This window comes from Tachysurus vachellii, chromosome 4, assembly GCF_030014155.1.
Source record: "Tachysurus vachellii isolate PV-2020 chromosome 4, HZAU_Pvac_v1, whole genome shotgun sequence".
NCBI classification, from domain to species: domain Eukaryota; kingdom Metazoa; phylum Chordata; class Actinopteri; order Siluriformes; family Bagridae; genus Tachysurus; species Tachysurus vachellii.
This window is the reverse complement of record NC_083463.1, coordinates 3,787,961-3,797,671: the sequence shown is the minus strand read 5'-3', so window position 1 is coordinate 3,797,671 and position 9,711 is coordinate 3,787,961. Positions and strand designations below refer to the sequence as shown.

General features: G+C 44.1%; 7 non-coding genes across 7 annotated transcripts; 3 read left to right on the top strand and 4 right to left on the bottom strand.

Moving 5' to 3' along the window:
- The first annotated feature begins 352 nt into the window (after positions 1-352).
- On the top strand, positions 353-434 carry trnas-gcu (transfer RNA serine (anticodon GCU)). Its single transcript has one exon. It is a non-coding gene; the product is annotated as a tRNA-Ser (tRNA).
- A 106-nt stretch (positions 435-540) lies between these two features.
- Positions 541-622, top strand: trnal-aag (transfer RNA leucine (anticodon AAG)). Its single transcript has one exon. It is a non-coding gene; the product is annotated as a tRNA-Leu (tRNA).
- A 1,699-nt stretch (positions 623-2,321) lies between these two features.
- Positions 2,322-2,394, top strand: trnaf-gaa (transfer RNA phenylalanine (anticodon GAA)). Its single transcript has one exon. It is a non-coding gene; the product is annotated as a tRNA-Phe (tRNA).
- A 2,113-nt stretch (positions 2,395-4,507) lies between these two features.
- trnal-aag (transfer RNA leucine (anticodon AAG)) lies at positions 4,508-4,589 on the bottom strand. Its single transcript has one exon. It is a non-coding gene; the product is annotated as a tRNA-Leu (tRNA).
- A 106-nt stretch (positions 4,590-4,695) lies between these two features.
- On the bottom strand, positions 4,696-4,777 carry trnas-gcu (transfer RNA serine (anticodon GCU)). Its single transcript has one exon. It is a non-coding gene; the product is annotated as a tRNA-Ser (tRNA).
- A 292-nt stretch (positions 4,778-5,069) lies between these two features.
- On the bottom strand, positions 5,070-5,142 carry trnaf-gaa (transfer RNA phenylalanine (anticodon GAA)). Its single transcript has one exon. It is a non-coding gene; the product is annotated as a tRNA-Phe (tRNA).
- Positions 5,143-6,845: 1,703 nt separating this feature from the next.
- trnal-aag (transfer RNA leucine (anticodon AAG)) lies at positions 6,846-6,927 on the bottom strand. Its single transcript has one exon. It is a non-coding gene; the product is annotated as a tRNA-Leu (tRNA).
- Positions 6,928-9,711: the final 2,784 nt, after the last annotated feature.

Genomic DNA, 9,711 nt, shown 5'->3' with positions numbered 1-9,711 from the left:
AGTTGGGAGAGCGTTAGACTGAAGATCTAAAGGTCCCTGGTTCGATCCCGGGTTTCGGCAATTGGTTCCTTTAGACGTCCTGCAATGCCTTCGGGACGAGATTTACCGGACCCCAAGAAATTCACACGCTTTCACTCCATCCGTGCTAGAGTCGGGTGTGATAAGCTAGCCCTGGGTCTGCAACGTTAGGCCATATTTCCCTGCTGGTTGGATGCTTGTTATGGAGCACCAGTGAACTTTGCAGTGGCTTTGGATATTGGTGTTCTGAACAAGACCCGCTTCTTAAGCCCATATGGTAAAGTGAGTATGCTGCAGAGCTACATTTAAAAAATTTCTCGGTGTGTTTTGGCGTGACGAGGTGGCCGAGAGGTTAAGGCGATGGACTGCTAATCCATTGTGCTCTGCACGCGTGGGTTCGAATCCCATCCTCGTCGCTGACCTCCTCTTTACCTCAACGCCTTTATTTGTTGCAGGCTTTATGCGTTCCGCTTGGTCCGTGCTAGAATGCGGTGTGAATATCTAGCCACGGGTTGTGGTGCAGGTAGCGTGGCCGAGCGGTCTAAGGCGCTGGATTAAGGCTCCAGTCTCTTCGGGGGTGTGGGTTCAAATCCCACCGCTGCCAGCAAGCCTTTTCAAGGCACCGATTAAGCTTCCTACCTGTTCCCTCAATCTGTGCTAGAGTGGGGTGTGATAAGCTAGCCCTTGGTCTGCAGCTTTCACAACGTTAGGCATTATTTCCCCGCTGGTTGGACACAGATACTTGTTAGTTCACATCAGCTCCGCCAACATAAATCTATGGAGCACCAATGAACTTTGCAATGCGCTTTGGATCTTGGTGTTCTGAACAAGGCCTTTCTAAAGCCCATTTGGTAAAGTATGCCGCAGAGCTACATTAAAAAAAATCACATGATTTTCTTGGCATGCTTTGGGTGTATTTTCTGCACGACGAGGTGGCCGAGATTTCAAACAATTCCTAACCTAGGTCCTAACAAGTCCTAACAATTCCGAACGGCAAGACCTAACAGTTCCGAACGGGGAAAAACAGTCACTGGCCGAAGCAGGGGGATTAGGCGGGAAAAAACAGTCATTGGCCGAAGCAGGGGATTGGGGCGGGACAAAACAGCCATTGGCCGAAACATAGTCTTAGTCACTACAATCGGTTGTAATTGAAAAAAAACAACAACAACATTTCACTACATGTCCTACTGAGTACGATTGTTTATGTGACAATGGTTTGTGGCTGTACAAAAATGCTAATGCAGAGGGATTTGACATTTCATTTAAATTTCAGGAGGCTCTGTACGAGACGTTGTATAAGTGTAAGTATATCAATATGACAGGATGTAACTGCAATTGCATCTTTATATTATTTTATTATAACTGAATTTTTATTTGAAAGTTGGCAAACGTTGTATGTTTGTGAAAACAAAAATAAAAAACTTAGTATGTGATTGTCATTTTCTGCATTAATATTTAGAATATTTATCTATCTATCTATCTATCTATCTGGATCTATCTATCTCTCTTTATATATATATATATATTTACTGAACTACAAGTTTATTATATTGAGAAAATCATATATTTATTTACTTTCAAAAAAAATGTAATTAAATAAATTGTGTGCAATTGTTTTATTCTAAAATGGATTTGTTTTGTCAGGCTGCTTGACCGGCAAAAGAGAACTGACACTTTGCTGCAAGGAGTGGAGCTTCCCCAGCAGATCAGTGTGGCAAAGCCTTCACTGCCAAACCCTAGAGTGTTCCCAACAGCACATGTGGAACATGGACATGCTGTTATTGAGTTCCAGGAGCCTGAAAATATCGTGGGTGAGGCAGTAATTCGCCACCGGAAACATGCTAGAACTGAGACTGTGGGATTACATGCATGATGTAGCTGCACCTGGCACCAGCCTGACTCGTGTGGCATGTGATTCTTCTTTCTGGCCTGCTGTCAAGCATGATTCTGTGTGGTTTAACTGGCCTGGATTTTCAAATCAGCAGGGTCATCACCCATCAGTGCCAGCACCTTAGTCTCAGGGCTCTTCATCATTTTGCCAGGTCCCCAGCCAACAGCTCCAGTCCCGCAGTCCCAGCAAAACTTTTCAAGCCACTGATGCTAGAGTGGGGTGTGATAAGCTAGCCCTGGGTCTGCAGCTTTCGCAACATAAGGCTATGGAGCACCAATGAACTTTGCAATGCATTGTGGGGTCTTGGCAAGACAAAGGCTTTACAAAGGTTGTGGCAGCCATGCTTTGGAGGGATGAATCTTAGGAAAAAGAGTTACCGGACCCCAAGAAACTCACACGCTTTCACTGGCATGCCGAAATAGCTCAGTTGGGAGAGCGTTAGACTGAAGATCTAAAGGTCCCTGGTTCGATCCCGGGTTTCGGCAATTGGTTCCTTTAGACGTCCTGCAATGCCTTCGGGACGAGATTTACCGGACCCCAAGAAATTCACACGCTTTCACTCCATCCGTGCTAGAGTCGGGTGTGATAAGCTAGCCCTGGGTCTGCAATGTTAGGCCATATTTCCCTGCTGGTTGGATGCTTGTTATGGAGCACCAGTGAACTTTGCAGTGGCTTTGGATCTTGGTGTTCTGAACAAGACCCGCTTCTTAAGCCCATATGGTAAAGTGAGTATGCTGCAGAGCTACATTTAAAAAATTTCTCAGCGTGGTTTGGGTGTGTTTTTGGCGTGACGAGGTGGTGGCCGAGAGGTTAAGTCCATCGCCTTAACCTCTAACGCTAATAGCAGTCCATCGCCTTAACCTCTAACGCTCTCCCAACTGAGCTATTTCGGCATGCCAGTGAAAGCGTGTGAGTTTCTTGGGGTCCGGTAACTCTTTTTCCTAAGATTCATCCCTCCAAAGCATGGCTGCCACAACCTTTGTAAAGCCTTTGTCTTGCCAAGACCCCACAATGCATTGCAAAGTTCATTGGTGCTCCATAGCCTTATGTTGCGAAAGCTGCAGACCCAGGGCTAGCTTATCACACCCCACTCTAGCATCAGTGGCTTGAAAAGTTTTGCTGGGACTGCGGGACTGGAGCTGTTGGCTGGGGACCTGGCAAAATGATGAAGAGCCCTGAGACTAAGGTGCTGGCACTGATGGGTGATGACCCTGCTGATTTGAAAATCCAGGCCAGTTAAACCACACAGAATCATGCTTGACAGCAGGCCAGAAAGAAGAATCACATGCCACACGAGTCAGGCTGGTGCCAGGTGCAGCTACATCATGCATGTAATCCCACAGTCTCAGTTCTAGCATGTTTCCGGTGGCGAATTACTGCCTCACCCACGATATTTTCAGGCTCCTGGAACTCAATAACAGCATGTCCATGTTCCACATGTGCTGTTGGGAACACTCTAGGGTTTGGCAGTGAAGGCTTTGCCACACTGATCTGCTGGGGAAGCTCCACTCCTTGCAGCAAAGTGTCCCGGTCAGTTCTCTTTTGCCGGTCAAGCAGCCTGACAAAACAAATCCATTTTAGAATAAAACAATTGCACACAATTTATTCAATTACATTTTTTTTGAAAGTAAATAAATATATGATTTTCTCAATACAATAAACTTGTAGTTCAGTAAATATATATATATAAAGAGAGATAGATAGATCCAGATAGATAGATAGATAGATAGATAGATAAATATTCTAAATATTAATGCAGAAAATGACAATCACATACTAAGTTTTTTATTTTTGTTTTCACAAACATACAACGTTTGCCAACTTTCAAATAAAAATTCAGTTATAATAAAATAATATAAAGATGCAATTGCAGTTACATCCTGTCATATTGATATACTTACACTTATACAACGTCTCGTACAGAGCCTCCTGAAATTTAAATGAAATGTCAAATCCCTCTGCATTAGCATTTTTGTACAGCCACAAACCATTGTCACATAAACAATCGTACTCAGTAGGACATGTAGTGAAATGTTGTTGTTGTTTTTTTTCAATTACAACCGATTGTAGTGACTAAGACTATGTTTCGGCCAATGGCTGTTTTGTCCCGCCCCAATCCCCTGCTTCGGCCAATGACTGTTTTTTCCCGCCTAATCCCCCTGCTTCGGCCAGTGACTGTTTTTCCCCGTTCGGAACTGTTAGGTCTTGCCGTTCGGAATTGTTAGGACTTGTTAGGACCTAGGTTAGGAATTGTTTGAAATCTCGGCCACCTCGTCGTGCAGAAAATACACCCAAAGCATGCCAAGAAAATCATGTGATTTTTTTTAATGTAGCTCTGCGGCATACTTTACCAAATGGGCTTTAGAAAGGCCTTGTTCAGAACACCAAGATCCAAAGCGCATTGCAAAGTTCATTGGTGCTCCATAGATTTATGTTGGCGGAGCTGATGTGAACTAACAAGTATCTGTGTCCAACCAGCGGTGAAATAATGCCTAACGTTGTGAAAGCTGCAGACCAAGGGCTAGCTTATCACACCCCACTCTAGCACAGATTGAGGGAACAGGTAGGAAGCTTAATCGGTGCCTTGAAAAGGCTTGCTGGCAGCGGTGGGATTTGAACCCACGCCCCCGAAGAGACTGGAGCCTTAATCCAGCGCCTTAGACCGCTCGGCCACGCTACCTGCACCACAACCCGTGGCTAGATATTCACACCGCATTCTAGCACGGACCAAGCGGAACGCATAAAGCCTGCAACAAATGAAGGCGTTGAGGTAAAGAGGAGGTCAGCGACGAGGATGGGATTCGAACCCACGCATGCAGAGCACAATGGATTAGCAGTCCATCGCCTTAACCTCTCGGCCACCTCGTCACGCCAAAACACACCGAGAAATTTTTTAAATGTAGCTCTGCAGCATACTCACTTTACCATATGGGCTTAAGAAGCGGGTCTTGTTCAGAACACCAATATCCAAAGCCACTGCAAAGTTCACTGGTGCTCCATAACAAGCATCCAACCAGCAGGGAAATATGGCCTAACGTTGCAGACCCAGGGCTAGCTTATCACACCCGACTCTAGCACGGATGGAGTGAAAGCGTGTGAATTTCTTGGGGTCCGGTAAATCTCGTCCCGAAGGCATTGCAGGACGTCTAAAGGAACCAATTGCCGAAACCCGGGATCGAACCAGGGACCTTTAGATCTTCAGTCTAACGCTCTCCCAACTGAGCTATTTCGGCATGCCAGTGAAAGCGTGTGAGTTTCTTGGGGTCCGGTAACTCTTTTTCCTAAGATTCATCCCTCCAAAGCATGGCTGCCACAACCTTTGTAAAGCCTTTGTCTTGCCAAGACCCCACAATGCATTGCAAAGTTCATTGGTGCTCCATAGCCTTATGTTGCGAAAGCTGCAGACCCAGGGCTAGCTTATCACACCCCACTCTAGCATCAGTGGCTTGAAAAGTTTTGCTGGGACTGCGGGACTGGAGCTGTTGGCTGGGGACCTGGCAAAATGATGAAGAGCCCTGAGACTAAGGTGCTGGCACTGATGGGTGATGACCCTGCTGATTTGAAAATCCAGGCCAGTTAAACCACACAGAATCATGCTTGACAGCAGGCCAGAAAGAAGAATCACATGCCACACGAGTCAGGCTGGTGCCAGGTGCAGCTACATCATGCATGTAATCCCACAGTCTCAGTTCTAGCATGTTTCCGGTGGCGAATTACTGCCTCACCCACGATATTTTCAGGCTCCTGGAACTCAATAACAGCATGTCCATGTTCCACATGTGCTGTTGGGAACACTCTAGGGTTTGGCAGTGAAGGCTTTGCCACACTGATCTGCTGGGGAAGCTCCACTCCTTGCAGCAAAGTGTCCCGGTCAGTTCTCTTTTGCCGGTCAAGCAGCCTGACAAAACAAATCCATTTTAGAATAAAACAATTGCACACAATTTATTTAATTACATTTTTTTTGAAAGTAAATAAATATATGATTTTCTCAATACAATAAACTTGTAGTTCAGTAAATATATATATATATAAAGAGAGATAGATAGATCCAGATAGATAGATAGATAGATAGATAAATATTCTAAATATTAATGCAGAAAATGACAATCACATACTAAGTTTTTTATTTTTGTTTTCACAAACATACAACGTTTGCCAACTTTCAAATAAAAATTCAGTTATAATAAAATAATATAAAGATGCAATTGCAGTTACATCCTGTCATATTGATATACTTACACTTATACAACGTCTCGTACAGAGCCTCCTGAAATTTAAATGAAATCTCAAATCCCTCTGCATTAGCATTTTTGTACAGCCACAAACCATTGTCACATAAACAATCGTACTCAGTAGGACATGTAGTGAAATGTTGTTGTTGTTTTTTTTCAATTACAACCGATTGTAGTGACTAAGACTATGTTTCGGCCAATGGCTGTTTTGTCCCGCCCCAATCCCCTGCTTCGGCCAATGACTGTTTTTTCCCGCCTAATCCCCCTGCTTCGCCCAGTGACTGTTTTTCCCCGTTCGGAACTGTTAGGTCTTGCCGTTCGGAATTGTTAGGACTTGTTAGGACCTAGGTTAGGAATTGTTTGAAATCTCGGCCACCTCGTCGTGCAGAAAATACACCCAAAGCATGCCAAGAAAATCATGTGATTTTTTTTAATGTAGCTCTGCGGCATACTTTACCAAATGGGCTTTAGAAAGGCCTTGTTCAGAACACCAAGATCCAAAGCGCATTGCAAAGTTCATTGGTGCTCCATAGATTTATGTTGGCGGAGCTGATGTGAACTAACAAGTATCTGTGTCCAACCAGCGGGGAAATAATGCCTAACGTTGTGAAAGCTGCAGACCAAGGGCTAGCTTATCACACCCCACTCTAGCACAGATTGAGGGAACAGGTAGGAAGCTTAATCGGTGCCTTGAAAAGGCTTGCTGGCAGCGGTGGGATTTGAACCCACACCCCCGAAGAGACTGGAGCCTTAATCCAGCGCCTTAGACCGCTCGGCCACGCTACCTGCACCACAACCCGTGGCTAGATATTCACACCGCATTCTAGCACGGACCAAGCGGAACGCATAAAGCCTGCAACAAATGAAGGCGTTGAGGTAAAGAGGAGGTCAGCGACGATGATGGGATTCGAACCCACGCGTGCAGAGCACAATGGATTAGCAGTCCATCGGTCCCTGGTTCGATCCCGGGTTTCGGCAATTGGTTCCTTTAGACGTCCTGCAATGCCTTCGGGACGAGATTTACCGGACCCCAAGAAATTCACACGCTTTCACTCCATCCGTGCTAGAGTCGGGTGTGATAAGCTAGCCCTGGGTCTGCAACGTTAGGCCATATTTCCCTGCTGGTTGGATGCTTGTTATGGAGCACCAGTGAACTTTGCAGTGGCTTTGGATCTTGGTGTTCTGAACAAGACCCGCTTCTTAAGCCCATATGGTAAAGTGAGTATGCTGCAGAGCTACATTTAAAAAATTTCTCAGCGTGGTTTGGGTGTGTTTTTGGCGTGGCCAATGACAGTTTTGCCCCGTTCGGAATTGTTAGGACTTGGCATTAGGAAGTGTTAGGACCTGTTAGGACCTATGTTAGGAATCGTTTGACGTGTGTTAGGACCTGGTTAGGACCTGATTTGTAGTCCATCCACCGCAGGGTACGGCCACGACTACAAGCGCTGTGGTGCATCTCTGAATGTTCGTTAAAGCTCTTTGTTTTGTTGTTTCACGTCTGATTTTAAGGACCATGCACAGTGTCTCCACAAGAAACACAACAAGGCAGTGTATTTGGTTGACTTGTAAATATTCTGTGCCAATGGAACAAAAAATAAGCTTATCTTGGAACACATTGACCACTTGTCACCCATCTTCTGGTAAGCAGAAGCTCAGACCTACTCTTTGGTGTTTGACCCTCTACTGGGATTTGATTTGTTTCAGTTGATGAACATGCTACGGGGGCCTCAATCCCAAATCAATAAGCTTCAGCTTTGCAGTCAAAAAGGCATAGTATTTTGTTCACTATCGAACATTCTATGGACACGACCACGACTACAAGCACTGCAGCGCATCTCTGAATGTTCGTTAAAGCTCTTTGTTTTGTTGTAACCACTCGGCCACGACTACAAGCGCTGCGGCGCATCTCTGAATGTTCGTTAAAGCTCTTTGTTTTGTTGTTTCACGTCTGATTTTAAGGACCATGCACAGGGTCTCCACAAGAAACACAACAAGGCAGTGTAGTTGGTTGACTTGTAAATATTCTGTGCCAATGGAACAAAAAATAAGCTTATCTTGGAACACATTGACCACTTGTCACCCATCTTCTGGTAAGCAGAAGCTCAGACCTACTCTTTGGTGTTTGACCCTCTACTGGGATTTAATTTGTTTCAGTTGATGAACATGCTACGGGGGCCTCAATCCCAAATCAATAAGCTTCAGCTTTGCAGTCAAAAAGGCATAGTATTTTGTTCACTATCGAACATTCTATGGACACGACCACGACTACAAGCGCTGCAGCGCATCTCTGAATGTTCGTTAAAGCTCTTTGTTTTGTTGTTTCACGTCTGATTTTAAGGACCATGCACAGGGTCTCCACAAGAAACACAACAAGGCAGTGTAGTTGGTTGACTTGTAAATATTCTGTGCCAATGGAACAAAAAATAAGCTTATCTTGGAACACATTGACCACTTGTCACCCATCTTCTGGTAAGCAGAAGCTCAGACCTACTCTTTGGTGTTTGACCCTCTACTGGGATTTGATTTGTTTCAGTTGATGAACATGCTACAGGGGGCAAAATCAATAAGCTTCAGCTTTGCAGTCAAAAAGGCATTGTATTTTGTTCACTACCGAACATTCTATGGACAAGACTCTAGAATCATGCCAATGGCAAAAGATTAATCTCATCGTCAAACACAATGACCCATTTTTACCCATTTGCTGGTAAACAGAAGCGCAGACCTACTCCTCTGCAACTCAATAACAGCATGTCCATGTTCCACATGTGCTGTTGGGAACACTCTAGGGTTTGGCAGTGAAGGCTTTGCCACACTGATCTGCTGGGGAAGCTCCACTCCTTGCAGCAAAGTGTCCCGGTCAGTTCTCTTTTGCCGGTCAAGCAGCCTGACAAAACAAATCCATTTTAGAATAAAACAATTGCACACAATTTATTTAATTACATTTTTTTTGAAAGTAAATAAATATATGATTTTCTCAATACAATAAACTTGTAGTTCAGTAAATATATATATATATAAAGAGAGATAGATAGATCCAGATAGATAGATAGATAGATAGATAAATATTCTAAATATTAATGCAGAAAATGACAATCACATACTAAGTTTTTTATTTTTGTTTTCACAAACATACAACGTTTGCCAACTTTCAAATAAAAATTCAGTTATAATAAAATAATATAAAGATGCAATTGCAGTTACATCCTGTCATATTGATATACTTACACTTATACAACGTCTCGTACAGAGCCTCCTGAAATTTAAATGAAATCTCAAATCCCTCTGCATTAGCATTTTTGTACAGCCACAAACCATTGTCACATAAACAATCGTACTCAGTAGGACATGTAGTGAAATGTTGTTGTTGTTTTTTTTCAATTACAACCGATTGTAGTGACTAAGACTATGTTTCGGCCAATGGCTGTTTTGTCCCGCCCCAATCCCCTGCTTCGGCCAATGACTGTTTTTTCCCGCCTAATCCCCCTGCTTCGCCCAGTGACTGTTTTTCCCCGTTCGGAACTGTTAGGTCTTGCCGTTCGGAATTGTTAGGACTTGTTAGGACCTAGGTTA